Here is a 26,798-nt window from a genome sequence, read left to right as displayed (position 1 = left end):
CGATTTTGGCCATGACTTCTCAGCAGAAAAAGTATAGAAATCTAAGATTATCGAGGAATTTGAGAAATAATAAGCCTATAACACACCTCAGATATTGTTCTGCCGTTTGTGCATATTATATTTGCATGAAATATGTTGATTTTTAATCCTATTAATGTCAAAATCAGACGGGAAAAAATGAGTTCATTTTATTTATATAGAGACTAGCGGGGGTACCCGGCGTTGCCCGAGTGTTTGTTTCCGGGACGGGGGGGGGGGGTTAAAAAATGTTATGGTAGGTAAGTAGGAAGGATCAAACCCGGAGTCATGAGTAAAAGTAGGAAAATAAAGTGTGAAAAAAAAAAACAAAAAAAAAACATCTGCAACGTTAACAGTTCGGCCACCAAGAAAAGTCCATTCCAGTTGTTTAGGAAAAAAAACAAAAAAAAAAAACGACTACGGTAGGTCGGCGCGAACGTGAAAATATAATGTGAATTGTCCAGCACGCTAACCACTACGCCACAGAGCACTGCAGCTTAGTTTAGTGATTTTAAATAACTTCACATGAAAGAACTATGAAGCCAAACCGGTGTTCTCTTCTCAACTGTTCCTTGTGAACGATCCCCAAACGGTGTTAAGTGGTGGCAGGGGGAGGAGGAATTTATTAGAGAGAAAATATTTTACCACTTCCATTGATCTTAACCGATTTTGGCCATGACTTCTCAGCAGAAAAAGTATAGAAATCTAAGATTATCGAGGAATTTGAGAAATAATAAGCCTATAACACACCTCAGATATTGTTCTGCCGTTTGTGCATATTATATTTGCATGAAATATGTTGATTTTTAATCCTATTAATGTCAAAATCAGACGGGAAAAAATGAGTTCATTTTATTTATATAGAGACTAGCGGGGGTACCCGGCGTTGCCCGAGTGTTTGTTTCCGGGACGGGGGGGGGGTTAAAAAATGTTATGGTAGGTAAGTAGGAAGGATCAAACCCGGAGTCATGAGTAAAAGTAGGAAAATAAAGTGTGAAAAAAAAAAAAAAAAAAAACATCTGCAACGTTAACAGTTCGGCCACCAAGAAAAGTCCATTCCAGTTGTTTAGGAAAAAAAAAAAAAAAAAAAAAAACGACTACGGTAGGTCGGCGCGAACGTGAAAATATAATGTGAATTGTCCAGCACGCTAACCACTACACCACAGAGCACTGCAGCTTCGTTTAGTGATTTTAAATAACTTCACATGAAAGAACTATGAAGCCAAACCGGTGTTCTCTTCTCAACTGTTCCTTATGAACGATCCCCAAACGGTGTTAAGTGGTGGCAGGGGGAGGAGGAATTTATTAGAGAGAAAATATTTTACCACTTCCATTGATCTTAACCGATTTTGGCCGTGACTTCTCAGCAGAAAAAGTATAGAAATCTAAGATTATCGAGGAATTTGAGAAATAATAAGCCTATAACACACCTCAGATATTGTTCTGCCATTTGTGCATATTATATTTGCATGAAATATCTTGATTTTTAATCCTATTAATGTCAAAATCAGACGGGAAAAAATGAATTCATTTTATTTATATAGAGATGAAATATCTTGATTTTTAATCCTATTAATGTCAAAATCAGACGGGGAAAAATGAGTTCATTTTATTTATATAGAGAAGAAGAGAAACAGAGAAGAGAAGAGATGATCTTTCTGGGAGCTACTTCGATCCCTTAAAAGACAAGATTTTTCTTTAATAAACCAGTTGAACTATGCTTTGAGCTTGCTGGCAAGTCAACTCCCACATACTTACACTTATAAACCACGACACACACAAACTGCTTAAATCTATTCTTGTCGTCTGCTCATGAGCAAACCAACTGATCAATTGAAATATTCCCAAACTTTCTTACAGAACTTCTTTTTTAATTTGATAAACAAAGAACAATGACTCTTATTAACAACTTTTAATGAAATATAATTTATTTAATTGAGCGCAGAAGTTTTTATTATAATTTTCTGACCCCTGTAACACACGACTCTTAAACTATCGACTCTGACTTCTTCGATATCTCAACTGATGAATCCCCCTTGTTTTTACAAAAACTCTGAAATATTCGTGAACATTCTGTTTTTCTATTGCTGTAAACTTCCATTGTAAACATGCAAATGCATGTCTTCTGAATTCATTATTTTGTTTATCGTATAACATGTATCTCGTTTTCTCAGATCAAATTATAAACCTTTTTTTTTTTTTCACTGAAACTATTTCTCTGAAACCCACTCATCCCAAAAATATATCGCCCAAATCAAAACATTAAAATGAAACTCCTTCCAAAATGCAGACACACCTAAAAAATCACATCACCTTCACACTGACAAATAATATGGGGGTAACATTTGTTGTGATTGTACTTCCAGGTAGGGTGCCTCCAGTGATTGGTGATGAAACAATCCTCCCCCTAAAGGATGTAATACCTGTAAGGATGGTCTCATAGGCCAAACAAAACCATCATAGTGAACCATCACACTTGAGTGGGTATACTAAATAAATTGCTGTTTTTTTTTTTTTAAACTAATTTCCCAACTATATTTTCGTTAAAATAGGGGTGCTTCTTTGTCATAGAGTGAAAATCAAAATATTGAATTTCAAGTAAAACGAATGGTATCTACTGTCACGGTGCAGTAATGAACATATCAAAATATTACGCCATGTAGAAAACTTATTATTAAGGAAAACAGTGTTGCAAGATCAGCCGTCCAGAAACAATCGACCCAACCATTAACAAGGTAGATACTCGCAAAAGGTAGACAGCAAAAAAGCAAAGAAGAATGACAGACAGGGGTTGTTTGGTTAAAGACGAGGGTTCACCTTTTATTTGCAAAGGAAGCGAAAAATCGTATGATCCTAGATGCTGGTTGTCTAGGTTAGCATGTCACTGGAGACTAAGGTCTGGAGGGCTGGAACAAGTACTCTAGACGTAGTATGGTCTAGGGTTGCTCACTGGGGGTTGGAACGATCGGCTGGATGTCAGGGTGATCTGGAACAAACGGCGGAAACTGAGAACGCGGGGGTCAGTGTTAAGGATCGGCGGACACTGAGAACGTAGGGTCAGTGTTAAGGAACGGATGACACTGAGAACGTATGGTCAGTGTTAAGGAATGGACGACACTGAGAATGTAGGGGTCAGTGTTAAGGAACAGACGGTCGGTAGGGAGCCAGGTTGCAGGCCAGAGGAGCAAGGTTCAGGCGAATTTGCCGGAAAGCTACAGGAGGAACTAGAAGGCTGCACGAGTGAGCTGGAGATTGGAAGTGAGGTTCGCTGCTGGCGGGTCTCAGGAGGCAAGCAGCAGTGAATCGCATTAGTAGAAAAACTTATTAGCCCTGATAAGGGCTGGTTATTTAGCCCTGATAAGGGATGTTTGAACTGCTGCTGAGACGGCTTCTGCTAATCCTTCGGCTGGTGGATTCGGTCGACATGACTGGTAGTGTCAGTTGTTGTACTTCGGGAGCCTCTTCCTACTCCCCGGCCAAGCTAATTTGACTGAGCCAAAGTGGGCTGCATTGATTTCGGAAGAGTGATATTAGTGGTGTCACTCCCCATAAGACAAACAAACGACTCTAATTAATTCTAGAACGAAAGTTTTGCAATCAAAAGTAGCTTGGGAGTTTATTGATTCCATTTAAATTAATTTTGTCTAAAAGTAAAAAGTTAATTGTTTGAAATGTTGACGTTAAGCTTGATATATTTGAATTCCGACGTACTTAGAGGAGTCGAAGACGGAAAGAAAGGGAAGGTGTATGTGTTCGCTGAACCCGGATATGTTGATACGTTTAGCTGTCGTTAGCCTATTGCGTCCTTTGTTTAAGGGAAGCGAAGGCGAAGAGAAACAGCGGGGTGGAGAAAGAAAGAAAGAAAGAAAGAAAGAAAAAATGGAGGCGGTGATTTTGAACTTGCGACAACAGTTTTCAAAAACAATTAGCGAAAACTGACTTTTTGCTAAATTGGCCAGATTTAGAAAATTATTACCTCCCTTGTTAGGAGTCAAACTCTTTGTTTTTTGCTAATTATCTTCGGAAACTATTTTCGTTAATAATTAATATTTTTGACCATTTTTTTTTTTTTTAAATATGTTCATTAATGTAATATAGCAATTACATAGATAATATTGGTTTTGAAATTCAATATTTTGAATTTCGCTCTTCTAACGTAGAAGCACCAAAATAGTTTATATCGATAATACCAATATTTATCGATAAATACCGAGCTAACGTCGATACTAGTCACAGCAATAGCAAATAATAATAATAACTAGTATAGGTTTCCATAGTATGGCAAAGTCAACCGTAATCGCATTTGAAATCAACAACACGTGTTAAACAAGGTTCTTACTCTTTACGGCTATTATTCATCGCATTCAAGAAAGAAAGGTAACGAAAAAAAAAAAGCTAATTTTTGTTTTTTAAAAAAGATATTTTACTTTCTTTAAGCTTTAATTTTTTTTTCTTTTCCCTGTTTATTTTTAAAAGAAATCTGTTTTAGTGTACTTACCAACGCTAATTTAAAAAATAAACAAAAAAAACGAACACACACACAAAACGATACTTAGGATTACTATCAATATTTCTCCGACTTATTGAATAGCATTACGATATTTTTAAGACAGCATATTATATTATTTTAGGAATGTTTTAGTGTTTTTCTTTATGTAAATTTGGCTCGAAATGAATAATCAATAACCGGAAAAGAAAGACAAAAAAAGAAAAAAAAAAGATATATTCAAGGAAAGAGTTAGAGTCTGAGCGCGTTTTTTCTCCCGTTTATTTACGTTACGCGTCCAACCAAGTTATACAATTTATTAAAAATATCGGAGTCTTGATTTTCTTTTTGTGTTAGTTTCACATTACAAATCATTCTTACAAAAAAAAAAAAAAAAAAAAAACAAAGAAAAAAAATCATAAAAATAAATAAATAATATAAAAAAATAGACTTAAGTTTCACCGGCGAATCTAGTAAAAAAAAAAACAAAGCAAAAAAAAAAAAAAAAAAAAAAATGTGCTAATTGCACTTGACGGCAATTAAAAGTACAAAAAAGTCTGTGTTTGGTCCATCGATTTTTTAAAGGAAAATATGTCGTTTTAAGCAAAAACAATATTGCGTACTTATTTGCCATGCCAAAAATAGTAATATATCCAAAAATTGCGAAAATTAATCGCGAACAACTACTATTGTGTTTTTAGTAACAAAAATCTGTCGCTATAAACAAATTTTGCAGCCATAAACATTCAAGTAATCTAAATTTTGCGTTCCGAGTTATGTCCCCTGTGTGTAAATTCGTTCTCTCTACTTTATAACATCTAAGAAAAATGCAATTTTACCCAATTTTCCATAAAAATTACTTTTTAACTATGAATAACTTTCTACGCGATGAATTTTCGTAATTTTTGGATATTTTACTATTTTCGGCATGACCATTAAGTACGTAGTATTGTTTTTGTTTAAAACGACATATAAAAAAAAAAATCGATAACAAGTACCAAAATCACATTGCAAAAAGCATCATTCTTACAAAAAATTTTTTAAAAAATCATAAAATGTCAAAAAATAAGGTACATTTTTACTTACTTTCCATCTTAACAATCACCTTTAAAATGACGACTTACTGAGACTTTCGGGTATGCTGAAAACGAATATCGTATTTAAATCTTTTGCAAACAAATACTTTTCCGGATATTAAGCAATGTAATTCATCCAATATGCACGCGCTTGCGCATACAAAATGGCCACGATTTATAACATAATTAATTACATTGCTTAGTATCCCTCAAAACTATTTGTTTGCAGAAAATTTAAATGCGATATTCGTTTTCAGCATACCCGAAAGTCGTCACTTTAAAGGCGATTATTGTTAAGGTGGAAAGTAAGTAATTTTTTTTTACCTCAAATAGAAATAAACTTAAGTTTCCCTGATAAATATAGTAAAAATTAAAAAAAAAAAAAAAGAAAAAAAAAAAGAAAAACATATGAACCAATATTGTACGTTTTCTTTTCAAAGATCAGAATCTTGCAGATTCTCTCTTCTCTGACCTGGAGTGTGTGGTACTGGTACATTAATGCGGGGGGGGGGGGGGGGGAAATGGCTAGTTATCTTTAATACATCCGAAACCAAACTTCTATCTTTTCACCAGTAACGCTCAAATGCCCGCTCCGTTGAAATGAATGACTAACTTCGAGGAAGCACCTGGCTTCGACAAACTTCTGTGACTGACCTTTACCCCTGACCTGAAATAGAATACTTACATTAGATCTGTTGGCAAAATCACTGGAAAGATGGTGGAATCATTCTACTGCTCCAGAAAGTATCTCACTCCCGATGCCATCCTCTACCTGTACAATAGTTAAAGTACGGCCACCGAGATATGGTCAAATACCGCCTAAGATGAAGTACTGTTGCCATATCTAGAGTGAAGAGAGCTCCTAAGAGCACCGTTTCCTCCTTTGACAGGGTGCAACTGCAAAACCATTTTCGAAATTTAGTGGGCAATGACCTTTGTGTCTCCCTACCTTCTCTTTCTCACAGAAGAGATATTGCGATATATCTGTTCTATCGATACTTTTATGATAAGTATTCGACTGAACTCCAATCTATGGTCCTCGTAAAACGTTCACAACAAATACTCATCTAGCTAAAACAATCGCCAACAAATTTTCTCACTCCCTATCTGTGTCCAAAACTAAAAAAAAAAAAAAAAATCCATGAGCAAGGTTTCTTTCTTATAACTATCCGTCTGTGGAATGCAATAACGTTTTTCTGCTTCCCGGCTGACTATAACATGGTTATCTTCAAGTCTAATGTGAATAAACTTCCTGTTAAGTTGTCCATTTAGATAATCTAGTCATACCCAAGTTCCACCGTGACTGATCATACGTAACAATTAACCCCTATCCTTGAGTGACCTCTGAGCCTTGATAAAGGCTCAGAGGTCACTCTACAAGTAAGAAAAAAAGTTAGAAAAATTCGTACAGATATGAGTTTTTAATGAATTATTAAAATTACTTTAATAATCTGTGTGTGTGTGTGTGTGTCTCTTTCTCTCTCTCTCTCTCTCTCTCTCTCTCTCTCTCTCTCTCTATATATATATATATATATATATATATATATATATATATATATATATAAATTGCTATTTTCTTCTTTATAAGTTTAATATATATTTATTAAATTAATTGGGTTTTTTTCTAACCGTATAAGAAATGAATTTGCTAATAACAAATTTGAACGATCCATAGTGTCACTTCTAGGCCACCTTACAATTATTTGCATATCCGTTGAAGAGTTACTTGCTTTTACTAAATTCGCCCAAAGCAGATAAATAAAGACTAACTTCCAGAAATTCGAACACACAAAAAATAATAAATAAACAATTTTAAAAAAGATCACGAAACTGCTTATAAGTAACGTGAGAATGTTCGTCTGGATCGGATGGAATACTATGTGCATTTTCTGTTTAAAATCTCCGCTTATCTCTTCATTCGACAAGGTGACCGCGGATTGTTTGTTATATAGAATTTCGCCGGCAAATCATTACGTCGAGACATACATTTAGTGGATACATATTATCCAATCTAATAGTGCTCGATGCTCGATACTAAGATAGCTATTAGTAGATGCTGTACTAGAGTTAATATATATATATATATATATATATATATATATATATATATATATATATATATATATATATATATATATTAGCTTGCATCAACAAGTCGAAGTTATGTCTTTGCGATCTTCTCAGAGTTAAAATGTTAAAGCTAAATAATGAATTGGTTCTAAGGAGGTCGCAAATCGCGACTTGTTGGTGTATCCCCCCCCATGATATATATATATATATATATATATATATATATATATATATATATATATATATATATATATAGGGGGGGAGTACATCAACAAGTAAATGAAAGTAAAAGCATACCAGAAAAATGCAAAGCAGGTAAAGTTGATATATGTGTATATATATATATATATATATATATATATATATATATATAGCAGGTAAAGTTTTTATATATATATATATATATATATATATATATATATATATATATATATATCAACTTTACCTGCTTTGCATTTTTCCGGTATGCCTGTACTTTCATTTTCGCTTTTATTTTTTCCTTTTTAAATTATGCCATTTTCGTGTTGATGCATCTAATATTTGAAGAGAGGCAACCACATAAAATGAAACTCCGGTTCCTGTAACAGAAAACGAAAAACCAACCAAATAATAACACAACACGCTGAATTTTATTTACATTGCCTTTTTTGGGGGCGGGGGGCAATTATATTATGTAAACAGCCTGAAAAACGTGACGGTAAAAATTACTAAGACAATAAAAAATAAATATTTTAGACTTTAGAGTTGGGAATCACTTTCGCATATAAATTTAACATAAGCTGAGGTGCTTGTTAAGAATCGACAGATCGATTTTGTAAACATTTGGTTTTCAGCAAAAACAACAGTTCTTACTTATCCTGTAGAAAAGAGTAATCTATTAAAAAAAAACTACGAACATTCATCGAGCCGAAAATTATGGTTAAAAGTAATTTTTACGAAAAATTGAGGGAAATGGGATTTTTCGTAGATGTGAACACCTTGAAGATTGAGAATACATAGGCACACTTATCTCCCTTTTCGCCACTATAATGGCTTCCGAGATTTGTTGTTTATAGCGATAGACTTTTGGGGTTTGTATTACTGTACACATAGATTCGAAAAAGTTGTCAAAAAACATATATAACAAATAAATGTTATCAAAGGCAAGATAAGTTACTTTTCTACCAAAATGGATATAATTTTCGTGTTTTTATTCAATTTAACATGTTTAATCAGCTCGAAAAGCATACAGTGTTTACCGATGTATTGGAAAATTCAAAATGGCGCCCGACTCTCTCTTTAACACGGTAAGTTCGGGAAAAGGTGTTATAAATAATAAACTAGACAAAATACTGTTAGAAATTCGCTCAATATATGTTACCGTGACATAAATTGACATATATTCGGTGATTTTTTTAATAGTATTTTTTCTAGTTTATTATTTATAACACTTTTTCCCAAACTTACCGTGTTAAAGAGAGAGTCGGGCGCCATTTTGAACTTTCCAATACATCGGTAAACAATGTACGTTTTTCAACCTGAATAAACATGTTACATTGAATAAAAACACGAAAAATATATCCAGTTTGGTAGAAAAGTAACTTATCTTGCCTTTGATAACATTTATTTGTTATATATTTGTTTTTTGACAACTTTTTTGAATCTATGTGTACAGTAATACAAACCCGACTTTTTTTTTTTTTTTTTTACTAAAAACACACTCGCAGTTGTTCTACTCGATTAATTTTCATAATTTTTGGATATATTACTATTTTCGATATGACAATTAAGTACTGTTGTTTTTGCTTAAAACCACATATTAAAAAAAAAAAAAATCGATCTATCGACTCTATTTTAAAATGCACCTAAACTGATAAACCACTTTTAGATCAGATCGCGGTTTTAGGGAGCTTATACTCTTAATAATATAATCTTAATAATTTTTTTTTGATTTCTTGGAAATTTTATGTGTGCTTCCCACCCATATATAACTTTGATAAATACACATTGAATTTCTTTTTATTTTATTTTAGTAATAGGCATATTTATTAAAATGAAAACTATTATAATGGAAAACTGAAAGAAAATTTCAAAATTCTTATTAATTAAAAAAATGTAAAAATGAGTATATTTTGAGTTATTTTTCTCCAACATCTCTAGCAGGCAATATGTCGGGAAAATACAGGTTGGAACGAAAAATTTGTCGCCCTAAAAAAAAAAAACAACAACTCTGCAGCTTTATTTTCAAACTTTTATTGAAAAAAATCAATTCAGGTAACTTGATTATGTACGAGAATTGACTTCTATTCCATGTAGCCGCCTTCAGCCTCAATCACCGCCTCGATACGGGTCCGGAACTGGGAGCATGCCTTTTCCAGAAGTGCCAGTGGGAGCTTGGTGAATATTCACCAGATGACGGTGATCAGGTTGGTTTTGGCATTGTGGGAGGTCATGTTGGTGATGCTCTCGACATATGATCAAACAAAGTAGTCCTGGGGGTTCAGGTCGGGAGAGAAGGGGGCCAGTGAAAGAAGTGTACAAATTTGTAGCACTCTTTTTGAAGCCAAGTTGAAGTCTCTTTGGACTCATGGACCGGCGCTGAGTCCTGCTGCCACACCCAGGGTCTGCCAGCAGCCGCCTGATTGCACCAGAGGATCACCACACTCTTCAGCACATCCAGATACACTTTGGTGTTAACTCTTAAACCAACTTGAAAGATGTGAGGTGGCATAATGTGGCCCTCACTTGAAACCGCACCGAAGACCATAAACGTGGCCGGAAACTTAGTTGAGTTGTGCCCTCAAGCGTTGAACCGTCCGGATTTGCATTTTGAGGGTGCTGGCAATGGTCCTGTTGTCATAACTTGGATCAGAAGAGAGCATGAGTTGAACAGTGGCACATCGCCGATCTTTCTCATTGAAGATTATGTCACTTTCAGACATGATAGAAGGCTTCTATCGCTCTCGTTACTTGTATGCAACTTGCCAACTAATAGATTGTCTTCAACAAAAACAAAAACAGTTTTCATCAAACGGAAATGAAATTAGGTAGTCTTTTCTAGGGCAACAATTTTATCGCTTCAACCTGTACAGATAATGAAAACAAACTAGCTACAACCAGTGTCAACAATTTCCCTTACTCTCTATTTCTGCCCAAAACTAAATGAAAATTCGAAGAACAAAGTTTTGTTCTTAGAACTACCCAACTGCGTAACACAATACCACAGAGCTGCTTCCCAACTGGCTGTAAGGTTTTCAAGTCTAATGTAAACAAGTTCGTGTCGAGTTGTACTCTTAAATAATCAAACCCTATGCAAGTTCCACCATTATTGCTCACAACGGTGTTGTCTGACTGGCCAACCTAAACTTATTAACTCTTTTCCTTGAGTAACTGCTGGGCCTGGATAAGTGGTAACCTTTATTAGGTGGGTTTCTACCAGCATTTTGTTTTATTTCTTATTTTGAAGTCTTTGTCGAGACTTCAAAAACACCATAGACATTTTTTCTTGTTCTTTGGTAGTGCTTAATATTAATTGTTCTTCGAACCAAATTAACATTTTACTTTAAATAAAAACACTACAGTAGGTAGAAAAGTAACTTATCTTGCCTTTGGTAACATTTATTTATTATATAGTTGTTTTTTGACAACTTTTTCCTATCTCTGTGGATTGTAATACAAACTCAGAAAATCAAATCTGTACAAAAATCATGCATTATTGAAAACGGTTAATATATTTCGAAAAGTGGTTGTAAAGATCTGGTTAAGTTTATACTGAAATAAAATCATTATGTGAAAAGTCATTTATATAAATAAAACAGTAGATATATGTATGTATATGTGTATGTCTGCCTGCCTGTCTACGGTACAATCACGTTGACACACCGATTCGCGTCAGATCACCGAAGTTAAGCAATGTTGAGCCTGGCCAGTACCAGATGGATGACCATTTGCGAATTCTAGGCGCTGTATGCGCTTTTCGCTTAGCTCGGCATTGTTTCTAGTCGCCCTGAACCTCCACTTGCCACTGGTATTCAACAATGTCGACTCAGAAAAGATATGGTTGGAGATTGTGCAACCCTTGGCACAAGAATTTCACGCGCAGGCACCCTTACAGTGGATATCCATAGTCTGTCAAGACTAAAGGAAGCCAACTGTCTGCCTGCAAATATTTAACCGATAAACTATTAGTCACATAACACTGAAAAAAAAAAATTAACAGGAAATAGTAATCGTACACCAAGGATGGTTTATAACGAATAAAATCTTTGTTTGGATGGATGAATAACGCATAGAGAAATATATTGGCAGTTGAAATGCAAAATGTTCATTTCAACTTGCTGACACAGTTTTACTTCTTTTTGCACATGCCCAAATTCAATTCATTTCTTCAATTCGTTTAATATTAATTCTTTCTTACAAATCGCTCGATAGTTATATCGGTAGGAGATGTGGCCGGAGTAATAAATATTTTGGTTTCAATTCAAGCTGATGGCACCCAAGTCATTTATATTTTAAAAACTTTGCAAGTCACTACTATGTATTAGGGACAATATAATATTCAGTAGAGAATTGGCTCTGTAATAATACATCTGCATGAATTAAAATACATTTAAGCATTTTTTAAGACTTGTCCCCCCCCTCTCTTTCTATAGTGTCTAATAATGCTACTACTACTTCTAAACTATTCCTAATGGAGATTTGGTATCTATTTGTCTGATGCTGTGACTATACTATTACTTTTATTTAATGCTTAATTCCGTTTACTATTTCTATTACTAATTGCTTTCAATGCTCAGTTCAGGAGCAATAGTGTAGTATCTGTTCTATTGCCAGGATACCATCCTCCCGGGCATTAACTTTTTCTTTGAGGAGCAGTGTAGTATATATTCATGATACCATCCTCCCAAGCATTACAACCTCCTTTTTTTTTTAGGCGAGAGATGTTAGTGTAGGATCTGTCCTGTTGTCATGGGGCCATTTTTCAGATCCTTTGGGGGTGGAGGTCAGTGTAGTATGTGTTCATTCGTCATGTATGAGAGTATAAATATACAGCCAAGGGAGCATATTTTCATGAATAATGATAACAATAATACATATATTCGAAACTATATGAAGACTAGCAAGGAGACTCAATGTTGTCCGGATTTAAATGATGACCAATGAAGGTTTCACACTCCCATATTTTTATTGTCACCAAAATTGGTAAAATTGACCACTTTTTTATTTTCAATCAAATCGATTTATTGCCTGCTCTATTTTGGGACGCAACATATTGTACTGGGAGGCAGCTTCATATACCTCTCCCGCAATGATTTAGTCCATAATACATTGTTGTAAACATTGCACTGTACAGAACATACTGTTCATTTTATAAACTTTTTTTTTATTTATATATAACTAGCGAGGGGTACATGGCATTGCCCGAGTGTTTAGAGGTGTGTGTGGAAACTCCGGGGGGTGGGGGGTTAAAAAAAAAATGTTTTGGTAGGTAAGTATGAGGATCGAACCCGAACCGTTGAGGCAAAGTTGTAAATTAAAGTGTGAAAAAAAAAACGTGCAACGTTAATGATTGCCCCACCACGAGATGCTAACGGAAACACGTTTGAATTTATTTAATTACTTGGACTTGGCAGGTGCCCATTTTAATGAGTTAATGAGGTCAAGTTTGACTGCGGGATAGTATTTCATTTACTGCTGAACGCTTTTTTTTTTTTTTCCTCAAGATGTTATAAGAAAAAGACTAACCCACATGCGGCGAGTGACAAATGTTGAATATTTATCTTCCCGAAATCGAGCAAATTAAATAGACAGGCGAGCTTCGTTGTTAACTGTGAGATATTACGATTTGTATGTGATATAAAAAGTTGTGGACCGACCGACCGACCGCTTCTCTGAAAAAAGCCTTTTGTAGACATACAGAAAAAGCGAACACACATACATACATACATACATACATACATACATTTTCGCTTTTATATTTATAGATGACTTGAATTAAAGTTTAAATTACAAAAGTTAAGTATCATACTTTAATTGTGCTCTAAACGTGCCCCGTTCATATCAAAGAACTTACTGTTGATTTTTATATGTCAGGCCTTTCAACTTGTGTGGTAATAAAACTTCTCAAATGCACTTGTGATGTTAGGTTGTGTAAGGTGTTAACTTGAGTTAAAATCGCCTGTTCCTTTTTCGATTGGATTATTCCAATTATCAATACTTATCAAAGACATTCGGGTACAAAATCTATCTAAGAACACTCCCTAGACACATGAGGTACATTTGTTTGAAATTTCGTAAAAATAGGCCCAACCGTTTTAGAGTCCATAGGGAACAAACTTACAGACACCTGTTCCTTTTATATAATAGTAGAGATAGAGATTTATATTGTTTTTTGTTGCTAGTACCTGTCTGTTTTCCGAGGCTGACAGTATTTGCATATAGACCTGTGTACACTCCTACGTTAGCCTTGTCATCGTGAATATACTTCGACGTTGCAATCCTGCAAATAACAAAAACAAATAATATTCTTAGACTTCTGCAGCAGATGCGTAATCTATGACAAAAGATATTAATGTTCTTTTTTTAGTTTTGCTGTATGCATAATCCTCCAGTCTGTATTTAGCTGAATATCGTCATGACGGAACGGTTATTTTGCAAGCATTTTTAAAGTGTTCAGCTGGGTTGCCTAGCAACATGATGTTTGTTATCTTATGCAATGCTTGTACCGTTGAAAATGCACAAAGCTAGCAACCTTGTGCCAGACTGTTTGTATGGGTGAAGGGGGACTATATAAACTAGGCATTTGGACAGCTTTAAAATTTTGTAATACCTCCAAAAGTATGTTGTCTTCAACAGTCAGTGAAGTATTCTCACACTCCGTTGCTCAGTATTCGGGTTTACCGGCAAAGTTCCTTTCACGGTCCCCAAAATCAATAGATTAAAGCATTTTTGTAATGATCTAGTCTTTGTCTGGTGTTGATTGTAATGTAATGCTGTTCCTGTGCAGTTCTAAAAGGTCCACCCTCCCAGGCCTTGCCTTCTCTTTTTGAGAAGGGGGTTAGTTTATTGCTAATCGCCTGAGCCGCCCTGAACGAGGAATGCCGACAGGACTGCCCAGACACTTTTTGCAGGTCAGAGTGCCTCTCCTCGAGGGCGTTGACTTCTCAATCCTGCTTTCAGTGGGAGAGAACTAAAAACCTCCATTTTAACAAGAGGTTTGACGATATCTGGCTGTCCTTATGCTAAATCTCTAATGAATACAATTGTGGGGATTGACTGTGTTTATTTGCTACTGTTTATGTTTTTTTTTTCCATGCCTCTTTGGGTACTCGGCTTCCCTTTTTGCTGTCCAGTCTTGTATTTCTGGAATACTGATATACCTAGAAGATATAATGTGCATCAGCAAAAGCGAATAGATAAAAGTGTCCCTGGCTTGTGCAGTAATTCATCCTGGTTGGGTAAAGTCGATTTCCTCCTTCCAGGTGTGCAGGACGAGGTTGGTGTGTTTCGTAGTGTAGAAACAGTGTGGTGCTTAGCTCACCGTTGTGGTCGCTCTCTCTCTATCTCTCTCCATTGTTTGCACATCTATTTTATTGGCACAGATGTCAACATTTCAACATGCATTTTCTTGAAAATGTTGGTCAGTCTCGCTGACCTAATCTCCGGGGATTTTACGCACCCCCATTTTGACTTCTTTAATGCCATTCTCACAAGCACCCGCATCCAGGCTTCTAATCAATATTCCTTTTGACATCATACCCTGGCTTATCCAACACTACGAGGTGCCTTAAACAAGTTTCCAGTCTTTTTCCATATGACCACTTTTATTGATAGTACACACATGAAACTCTAGTCCCTTTCAAAGTAATCTCCTCCGGCTGCAATACACTTGTTGTATCGTTCCAACAACTTCTGGAAGGTCTCATGGAAATCCTCTTGTGTGAGCGTGTCAATGACCCTTGTCACAGCCTCTTTCATCTCTTCGAATGTCTCATAACAACAGCCTCTAAGGTTTTCCTTGAGCTTAAGAAATAACCAAAAGTCACAGGGAACAATGTATGGACTATAGGGAAGGTGAGGTACTGTCTTGATGCCCATCTTGGTCAAATAGTCTGTGGCAAGGATGAAACACCTTTGAGACAAACTTTGAGCAAATCTTCCACATTTTTAGTTCCTCATGAATAATTGTGTGTACAGTTCCCACACTGACATCAAACTATGCACTTATTGTTTCTATAGAGACACGACTGACCTTATCCATTAAATTCTTTACTTGGCCAATCAACTCTGGTGTTCTGATTTCCTTACTTATCCCACACCTCTAATCATCCCTCACACACTCTTTCGAGGGATTATTGTTGTCACATTTGGATTGGTGCAACTGCTACTTGTCTTTCACTTCTGGACAAGGTTCTAAAGAGAGTCGCCAACCTGATAGGTCCTGAACTGTCACCTAGACTTCAACTTCTGTCCCACCGACGAAATGTTGCTTCCCTGTTTTACAAATACTTTAATGGTGGATGCTTTGACGAATTACAAGCCCTTGTACCCACTCAACGTAAATACCCCTGTTAAACCCGACAAACAGCAAAGTCCCACCCCATACACAGTTGAGATCCCTACATGTAAGAAAACCTTCTACTCTGTTTCTTTCCCAGAACTGCTAAACTCTGGGTTCCTGCTTCCCCAACTGTACTGACATGCAGAAGTTCAAGTGTAATGTGAACAGACATCTTGCTGCTGAACTCCCTATAGAGTATCCTTGTAACTTATGTTTCTGATAGTATCCCTCTACTTCAAAGTGGCACTATGCCTTGTTTGGGGTCAAAATGTAATAATAATAATAAAAAAAATCCCGGATAGAGAGTGTTAGAGTATAATCCTGATTGCCGAAGATAATTTTAGAAATTACAAAGTTTGAACTGTTTGCTGCCTTTGTGTATTATTGTTTGCATAGTTCATAGCTGATCCCATTTGACAATACAGTCACATAAAGTCATGGTTCCGACATGGTCATGGTCAGAGTTTTTCAACTTTACAAAGAGACCCCTATTAAGCAAGATTCCCTGAATTTCAGTTTCTTCTGAAAACTCCATAAACTTTAAATTTCAGACATTTTCTTGAATAAAAACATACTGAATTTTGATCAAAATTGGAATAAGCAATCAAGACATAAGGTTTATTAGCATTGTATGTATATCTGGATTTTAATATTCATTAGATGACATAAAATTTGAGCAAAACTGTTCTGTAACAAAGAATTAATTTGACCAATCCTGGGACGAGTACTCTAATAAAATAATAAAATTAAAACTCCATTACTTTATAATGTAGACAGTTTCCAAGCCTGAACGTAATGCAGTGACCACAAAAAGAGGATATATATAATGGGAAGATTATAACTTTGAATGAATCACTTGCTTGTTAAAAGTTTTATTGTTTTTAATTACTGTTGAATCACTAAATTGTGTTTTGTTTTTTTTTAAATTCTTTTCTACTTCAAACAAGGCATATTGCCACTTGGAATGTAGGTGCTACTATTTGGGACCATGTCTAACTTTAGGGAGATGAACTAAGATATTTGTTCACATTACATTTAAACTTTTGCAGGTTAATATCAGGGAAACACTAAATGGGGACCGAATTCAAAAGCCTACCAGACTGAAGAAAGAAACTATTAGACTAGAAGGCTTTCTAGCATCTAGGTATTGATCTCAAGAGTGAAAGTCGTGGGATTTTGCTGCTTGTCAGGTTAGTCGAGAATATTTACATCAAGGGAGCACAAATTAATCAAACCACATTATATTAAAATATAGTGATACCTCAGTTGTCAAACGTTTCGGTGATCGAACAATTCAGTGTTTGAACCAAAAGTTGGAGATTTTCTTGCCTTGGTAGTCAAACGAAATTTCAGAGTTCATACTGCCGGCTTCGCTTCGAATGTAAACAAGCAGCAGTGTTCCTCAATTAAACCTTTGTATTTCATACTGATCGTGATACTTTTAAAGTGTAGTGTGATGAACCAACCCCGTTCCAACGACGTCGCCACACAAGTCTGAACTTTATGACGAGAATTATATTTAGAACAGCATCATTGCAACCTCTTTGACAGTCTAGATGGTGTCTGAGTTATCTTTAGCACATCAGCATGGCACCAGAACCACACAATTCTATTGGTCGACCCCGTGTTTTGCGTGGGACGACAAAGGACCTTGAGGTGTCCAAAAAGTAAAAAAAAAAAAAAAAGGTCAACAGATTTCCAAACAACAAATAAAGCAGGCGCATTTCCGTAACAACATGAACACAGTTCTCCAGTCAGAGTGCATGAAAGAATTCCTGATGAACCGCCCCCTTAAGTAAACACTTCATCAAATCTCCACACTAACGTTATGTACTTGCAATATCCTTATCCCTGAGTGGCTTCCGGGCCTTGATAAGTGGTGATTACTGTGTAAAAAGAAAAAAAAAAAAAAAGAAAAGGATTTCCAAAAATGGAAAATAGTTTTGCTAAATGTTTCTTTACTGTGGCTGCTGAGATATCAGCATAACGTTAGGAAAAAGGGAAGCGGGAGTTTTCGTCAACCACATTTAGTGTGTACCTATTGTAAGTGTTAGAAGGTAGAGGTCCTAATCTTAATCTCTCAAATGGTTGGCTTGCTTTAATGAGCGGTTGAGGAATCATTTAAACAAATCTCTGCTTCATCTTGAAACCTGGCATGACCTAGTTATTGCCTTTGTCTTCTACAGAATAGGTCATGTTCTTACTCATAACTAAATGCAGCATTTCGGGTTACTCCAGGGTGACATAAATTCTTGTGCAAATAAAACAATTTGTCAGTAGAGATGGCAGATGAGCAAATCTGAGATAAAGCGTCTGCAGCAGCGTTTTATTTCCAAGGGCGATATACTATGTTGTAACTGAAACAGGCAAGTTCTAATTTCCACCTTTTAATCTTTTCATTTTTGTTATTTTGCTTTTACCTTTAAAGGAGACAAATTTTTCACCTGTGATGAGTTTGAAATGCTTCCCGAGTAATAAGTGTTGCCATTTTTTAATCGCTTCTACAATAGCATAGATTTCCTTTCCACTGCAGAATGTTTATTTTCTGTAGAAGTTAGTTCTTAAAAGAAAACTACAGGCCAATAGCTTTGCGTTAGAGAGGCAGCAATAGCATGTTCCGACGCATCAGAAGAAACAGTCTGTATTTTCTAGAGATGATTTAGCAATCCTCTTTCTTTAGAGAATGAAAGGCATCAAACTGTATTCCTAGTCGGAGGGAAACAGATAACCCTAGTTAGGGGATATCATTTTTCAGAAAAATTGGATATCCATCTAGAATAGTAGGAAAATATTCCCATCATCTGTTTTTTTTTTTTTTTTTTACATGGAGTTCACCACTTATCAAGGCCCAATAGCCACTCAGGGATAAGGGTTGTTGTGTGTACAGTAATCAAAGGGATAGTGCAGCAATAGTATTGGAGAATTGATAAGCTGTCATTACTTAGGGGGGGCGGTTCATCAGGAATTTGTTTATGTTGGACTTGAAGACATCCAGGTTGAAATCGGGAGGGAAACAGGCAAGCGGAACAGAGTTCCACAGGCATGCAGTTCTAAGAAAGAAGCTTTGTTCATGGAATCTACGTTTTGATTTAGGCACAGATAAGGAGTGGGGAAAATTATTGACGGTGGTTTCAGCTAGTCGGGTGTTTTTTGAAAAAGATTGGCAAGGGGGGACCAGAGAATGGAGCGAGCACTTGCCATGGAAATAACGATAGAACAAAGACATGCTCACTACGTCTCTTCTGTGGGAAAGAGGTTGCTATCGACGAGTAGCCAGTAGGTGCCTGAAAAAAATATACTATGGATGAAAACTCCTTTTGGAACATCCATGGCTGCACTGTAGCTGTTGGTGTCCGAAATGTGTTTAAAGATAGTTGGTGAGAGTAAGTTGATGAGTAAGTTCAATTTAAGCCTGTCTGTTTGTTGGGTTTCAAAAGCTGCAGTGAGGAATATATCGAAAGACCTCTTCCAATGTTGTCAGATGTCTGTAGAGTCAAGTTTGCTCAGATCCAGATCCAGGCGTTCGGGTTTGAGATATTTTTCCTCATCATATTTGTTTGCAGAATAAATTGTTAAAAAATAGATATGAAAGGCGACCAAGTAGAGCGAGAACAGGCAAAAGGGAGACAATTAGAGGAAGTGACTGGAGAGTTCTACTAATTCACCACAGATAATCTGTAATTGTATTTTTAGTATCACCCGCACTGAAGATTGAACATCCAACTTCTAGAAAAGTGTCACTTAATTTTACTTAGTACTTTATCCATTGCGCCAACTGTTTTTGCGGAAAGATTCCTGAGTTTGAAAAAGATACACTTGAAAGAAGGCTGGAGGTTACATCGGCCGAAACGTGAGAATCACACTTCAGATGAGAACAGTAATCTGAAGAATCCAAATAATATAAATTGGTTTGATGGATTTTTACCAGACGTAGGTTTGTAGCTCCTTTCAGAAAGCTATTTCTTTTCACCTTTTGACCCTTGGAGCAAAGTAGATTCCCTTGTTGATGAGGGGGGTGGTAGCAATCACTGGCCCTTGTGTTTATTTATGTTTTTAAAGCCTAATTAATTTATATAAAATTTATAACTGGTAAAAATCAGTCACTTGACATTATAATTTCCAGAAATCCTTATCAGAGTAAGTAGTCTGAACCTTGATCCCCAAACTACCAACCAGTTGTACATTTAGTAATTGTCTGTATTTTTGAGATGAGGTGTTTTCATTGATTGAGATTGTCGGACTGACTTCCTCATCTTGGTTGTTATTGTCACAACGTTTCGGCCGTTTTGCCCTATTTATGGCAACGTTCCTCCGCCCCCCCCACACACCGATGTTGTCACTTGCCCTTTTATCTAGCTTTGTTTTCACTAACAAACAGATAAGCAATTTTTGATCTTTCAACACATCAAATTTATGTGACTATTCTGTTTGACACATGTCAACATTAAAGTCCTTCCAAATAGCAATGACTTGTCAGCAACTAACAATATTTAAAGAACTGGTTAGAATTTAAAACTTATATGATAAAAAGAAAATATTATTGGCATACCAAAGAGCTCCCAACTATGGATTTTGAAACTCCCAACTACTGGGACAGGGACCCTTGAAATGAGAGCGCTTTCATCAATGCTCGAAAGGCAGCCTTTTTATGTATTTATTTATGTAAAATCCTGTCAGAAACAACTATATAATCGTTTTTAACAATAATAACTTATTAAAATAAACTAACAAAATGTTACTGTTAATAAAAACCCAAATTTCTGTCCTATTTAAAATAGCATTAAAACATAAGAGTTTAAAGAGTTGTATCTCTCCTCCATCTATCTATCTATCTATCTATCTATATATATATATATATATATATATATATATATATATATATATATATATATGCGTGTGTGTGTGTGTAATAGTTGTATATGCGTGTGTGTGTGTGTGTAATAGTTGTATATTTTTAGTTTTCTAGATGTAGATCCACTTCAGCGTTAGCATTTATTAAAAAGTGCTCGATGATGAACAGAGCGTGTTTATAATATGTTTATGTTCGTATGAATAAACATACTATAAACACCACACACACACACACACATATATATATATAGAGAGAGAAAGAGACAGAGATGACAAAGTAACAAATCAAGTTATATGCCCATCAATGTTTCGTCTTTATTGTAAGACTTCTTCTGGATGAATAATATATATGTATAATGGTTATATATTTATTGTTTCCTAGATGTAAATCCACTGAATCTGTTTATCAAAAAGTGCTCGATGAAAGAACAGAGCGCTTTTATAGTATGTTTATTTATACAAACATTATTGGCTACGTATGTGCATACATGTTTCTGCACTGCCTCTTTTTAGAAAGATCATGTTGAATATCATTTTCAAGACTAAATTCAAAACTTATTCTTTTTATAACTACTTTTTCTAAAGAAAGAACTACAATGAATTAATTTAAATGGGAAAGAGAGTTGAAGTAGGGGAAAGGAGAAATGAAAAAAAGTCTGTATAAATAAACATACTATATATATATATATATATAGTATGTTTATTTATATATATATATATATATATATATATATATATATATATCACCTGTCTGTTTAAATGTATGTATGCCTGCCTAAAATAGAGGCGATGGATTTTCACGAGATTGATATTGTTTTGAAGCTCGACCCTTCCAATGAGAAATATCGAAAAATTGGTAAAACCATTAATTCCTTCACCCTTAACTGGGCACTTTTCTACAGGGAGGGGTCGCTTTCTTTGCCGATATTTTCGAAAGTCATCCCCTCTTTTTGATTGCCTAGCCTTAATTTAAACCTACATCACTTCCGGTTTGGCATTGGATGCAACTATAACACGATTAGCTGGTCACTGAGGTGTGACAGGCTTCACATGTTATGTTAAATGTTTTAGAAGTGGTCATGGGAAGACGTAAAGATGGCCAGTCATTAGGGTCTGTGTAAGAAGGAAAGCATAGCTGAGATGTTAGATGTGCTGTGTGGCTCCTTCTTCTCCCAAGATGACTTCTTCACCCTGGTGGCGTTCTTGTTGGAATTTTCTTTCTTCATCCTCTGGACCACTTCGTTGTTTCAATGAAGGCATTTATGGCAGTCACAGAAAAACGACACGCGACACAATTGTAATATATATGAAACATAACTATTTTATTTTGCATTATGGATACAATATATATTACAAAAACTTTTACAATTTAAAACTAAACTAACTAGTATTGTGGGAGGGGGTGATCTCCCCTCCCCCCATTTACAGAGAGACAGAATTATGCGTGCGCACCTCATGATGGTCCGTGCAGAAAGAGCTAGAGCTAGAAAGGGAATTATGGGAATGCATTTCTTTGTATCTTTACGCCCATGGCCAAATCACCACTCGGCCATGCTGTAGAGTGTGTTAGAAACCATGGCACTGAGAAATAGTGCCACACAACAGCAAAGATATCACTTTTTTTTTTTTCTTTTTCACATTCTTTTCCTCCTTCGCGGTACGGGTTTGAGCCTGCCTGCCTGCCTGCCTACTACCACTTTTTTTTTTTTTTTGCTTAATACACACCTCCAAACACACAGGCAATGCTGAATACCCAGGCTAGTATATAAATATATTTAAAAATCATAATGAGCCTGTGGAATCAAGATTTACTTTGTGACTGGGTTTGAATCCCAAAACTGGTATCAATTATCATTACCAACGCTGATGAGAATGTAAGTTGTGTCTGTAGGTTTAAAAATGATTAATATTTAAAAATATTATCATTAAACATAACAGCCTATGTAAGTTAACCAGTATCTTAACGTTAATATATCATGTCGAGGCTATGTTGGTCTTACATCCCCGATGAGATGTTAGGATTAAAGTTTAAAATTCAAAACTCAGGTCTCATAGTTCATGATGCTCTAAACAGAAACATTAATTTCAAACTTACCCATGTCTCGTTGATTTTTATACACCGGGCTCTTCTGCTTGATTGATGGTACAACTTTTCAAATGCACTTGTGATGTTAATCTGTATAAGGGTGTTTACTTTGGTCAAAATAAGACAATTCGTCCTTTAATAGGCTTTTTTTGATTTTCAGTTTTTCGATACTTATCAAAGCCAGTTCAGTACAAAACCTATCTAATAGCACTCCCAGACACATAAAGTATGTTTATATGAATTTAAAAAATATGTTCCAAAGAAGAGAAAAGGGCATCATCTACTCGGTTCAAAGTCAATTTTGAACTCTGTCAAGACAGGATAGGGTGCTCCGAGCAGCTCCTGCTGAGATGTGGCAACAGTACTCCATCCTAGGACGTACTTGGCTCTTATACAGGGAGAAGATTGCATCAAAAGTGAGATATCTACTAACCATTTTTCCAGCGACGTTGGCAACGGATTTGATGTATATGCTCCATTTCAGTGAAGGTCAGACCAAAAAGCTTGTCTAAACATGGATCATCCTCAAGATGAGAGCTGTTCATTTCAATGGGGGCCAGATTGGACTCAGTGCGTTATCGTATATCAATCTTTCATTGGTACAATCTCCAAATGTAAAAATTACAACAACCTAATTGAGGACAGCCTACCTAAACATGTAAATTTGTACATTTGTATTCATCAAAGCCTGACGAATGATCAATTGTCATCCGTGTAAACATTATTTATACTTTTGCACACGCAAGATGAGAGGATGTCTTTCCCACCTTACACAACACGTCATTCATCTATCCATAAGGTTTGAAAACTTTTCAAAGTATAGAAAAAAATAACTCCACAAAACCAAAACAAAAAAACAACAAATAGCAATGGAATTGAAAATCAAAATTAGAATTTAAAATACAATAAATGAACAAAATAAAAATAGCATTGTTAGAACTTTGAATAAACAAACAATTGTAATTAATTGAAGAGAAAAATTCAAACCAATCTTTATTTTGTTAATTTGATTTTTTTAATTATATTTGATTTTTTTTTTTTTTAAATTGGTTTTGTTTTTGCGATTTCTGTCATTTTATGGTTGAGGTGCGGTTAGTCAAACATAACAAACATCCAATCACAGCATTCACCAAAAAAAAAAAAAATAATAATAATAATAAAATAGTAAAAATAAAATTAATAAATTAAAAAAAAAATCTCCTCCAGGCAAAACTATCAAACAAAATAGACAAAAATGAATCTTTTATGTGATTAATGCATCGAAAACGACTGAGTTTTAACGGTAGATTGTGGGTTGTGTTTATTTGCAAAACTGGGATTGTCATCTTACTGAAAGTATAGTCTCACTTGTTTTTAAACTGTCCAAAATCTGTTTTTATCTGGCATCTTGCCAGGACATGTCTCGGTTCTCATGATCTCTTAAAAGCCATTATTCTTATTTGTGTTTGCCACTATTACCCAGAAGCTGTTATTTCAGAGTTTCCCTTTCCTTGACTCAAGCTCTATCAAAGCTTGATAGTATAGTTTATCCTACTATTTAAACGCAATCTTCAGTGAGCACTATTTCTGTATTCATCTGATGTGTAGAAAAGAGACAAAATTTCTCAATTTAAATAAACTAAAAAGTAGGACAAAATATCGCATTGCTCTATCATGGTCAACATGCAACCCACATCTGATGTACGAGGGTAGTTTCAAAAGTAAAGCTTCCTACTTTTTAACTAAAAAGTTAAGGAGCTATAAAGAGGAAAGTGGTACCATTAAAACGAGCGACCTTTTATGCTCCAGAATTTATTTCTCTACATAGTCACCATCATTCCCAGCGATGAACAATGGCTGTGCATGGCCATCCGGAGTATGCTTTGTCGTACGAGTGTCGTTCCAAAAGCAAAGCCTCCTATTTATTTATTTATTTTTTTTAACTCAAAAAGTTGAAGAGTTATGAAGACGGGAGTGAAGCTTTTTTATTCTGAAGAATTTCTTTTTCGACATAGTGACCACTTTTCTCCGTGCACTTTTTCCGGAAATTCAATGGCACATTTCTCCTTCCAATGTATGTTGCTTTCTTAGTCTCACATCTATATATATAAAAGCGAAAATGTGTGTTAGTGTGTGCGTGTGCATTTTTGTGTATGTCCGCCAAAGGCTTTTTTCCCCCCGGGGATTCTCGGGGGGGGGGTACTATTTCTTATAACTTTTTATATGCTATCGAGATCATAATATGTAACACTTACGAAACGACGTCGTAAAAGTCTTTTATTTCAGTGACTTTTATCTTACAAAATTCGCGCTGTGAATTCGTTTTCTCTCTACTGCTCCTCCAGCTGCTGCTGCTGCTATGGCATGAGATTTGACCTAGAAAACCACCTGGGTTTATAAACACTTAACTTTCGACTCCTCTAAAGTTGCTGCCTTCACAGTGTCGTGTTATATCATCAGACTATTAACCTCAAGGCTTTGGATTCGAGCCTACCTTCGTCCTAAAACTTTTTTGTTTTTGTTCGTTTTTGTTTAAATATTTAAACAGAGTTATTACTTTGCTTATTCTTTTGTTTTAATTTACCCCATAAACACACACCCCTAAACACCCGGGCAACGCCAGGTACCTCCGCTAGTCTAATACATAAAAAGCAAAATGGCCACGCTCGTTTTTGCTATTCATTTGAACACTGCTTTCTGGGGGGAGCTGCTTTTCCCCAACATCGTGGGGAAACAAATACGGTGGAAAGCTTAACTGGCCTCTAGCCAGGCGTTCATTTCTGCACCTGCGTGATTCTTAACTTATTTTTCACCATCTTTTCCTCCTTGATTGACATCGCAAAATTTGAATGCTTTACACTTCCGTTTGCGTCATGGCGTAGCGGTAAGATATCAGGTTTTCTTTCACTTTCTTTTCCACCTTTGCGTCACGGGTTCGAGCCTGCCTGCCTACTACCACTTTTTTTTTTTTTTTTTTTTTGTCAACACACACCTCCAAACACTCGGGCAACACCATGCACCCCCGCTAATTGTCAATATTTGTGAAAGCGAGATGAAAATTTCGAGCCATGATGCATAAGTTCAGTGATCATAACAACGCAATTAGCAATCCCCTCTGAGCCATTCGGATGAAATAAAATAATAGGAGACATTACTTTTGGAATGCCCCTCATAGAAACGATTTCATAATCATCAAAGGAAACTGTATGTAATAAGTCCAAATTTATTTACCCCTTTTTTTTTTTTACTGGTGAGTAATTATTTATCAAGGTCAAAGGATCTGTTTTTTTAGGACTCAGCTTGTGTCTTTCAATCGTAGGTGTACCTCTTTCCTTCCTTGATTGTTATGGATGACTCCGCTTTTGAGGAAATATTGACTCTGAAAATTCTTAGTCTTTCTATCTCTTCAAATCGTTTATTGAAGTTCATATATTAAATTCATTGCTCTTTCTGCTTCTCGTAAAGTCAGTTTTCTGTATTGTTCTAAACACTTTCTCATCGCTGAGAATGTTCTTTATCTGTACAAATCTACTATCAAACCATGCATTGAGTATTGTTGTCCATATTTGGGCTGGTGAGTCTGTTCTATTCGAAAGTTCTCAAGCTGTAGAAACGTATCTGTAATTTGATTGCCCATTTGACTTGTTCGTCTAGTGGTCTCCATCAATTTGCTGTTTTGATACCTCATTGTGA

General features: G+C 35.6%; 1 protein-coding gene across 8 annotated transcripts in view; it reads left to right on the top strand.

Moving 5' to 3' along the window:
* Positions 1 to 26,798, top strand: part of LOC145258181 (uncharacterized) — a 905,094-nt gene that overhangs the window by 503,458 nt on the left and 374,838 nt on the right. For 2 of the 8 annotated variants that reach the window (XM_080116073.1, XM_080116037.1), the window contains exon 1: positions 4,261 to 4,395. The exons of the other annotated variants lie outside the window; for them this stretch is intronic. The gene's annotated coding sequence lies outside the window, so the exon portion shown is untranslated. Of the gene's footprint in view, positions 1 to 4,260; positions 4,396 to 26,798 lie in introns of those variants that run through there. 8 annotated transcript variants of the gene reach the window in all.

The sequence above is a fragment of the Euprymna scolopes genome, chromosome 3 (assembly GCF_053919585.1).
Source record: "Euprymna scolopes isolate OS-2025 chromosome 3, ASM5391958v1, whole genome shotgun sequence".
Lineage (NCBI taxonomy): Eukaryota > Metazoa > Mollusca > Cephalopoda > Sepiida > Sepiolidae > Euprymna > Euprymna scolopes.
This window is presented reverse-complemented; position numbering and strand designations above follow the sequence as displayed.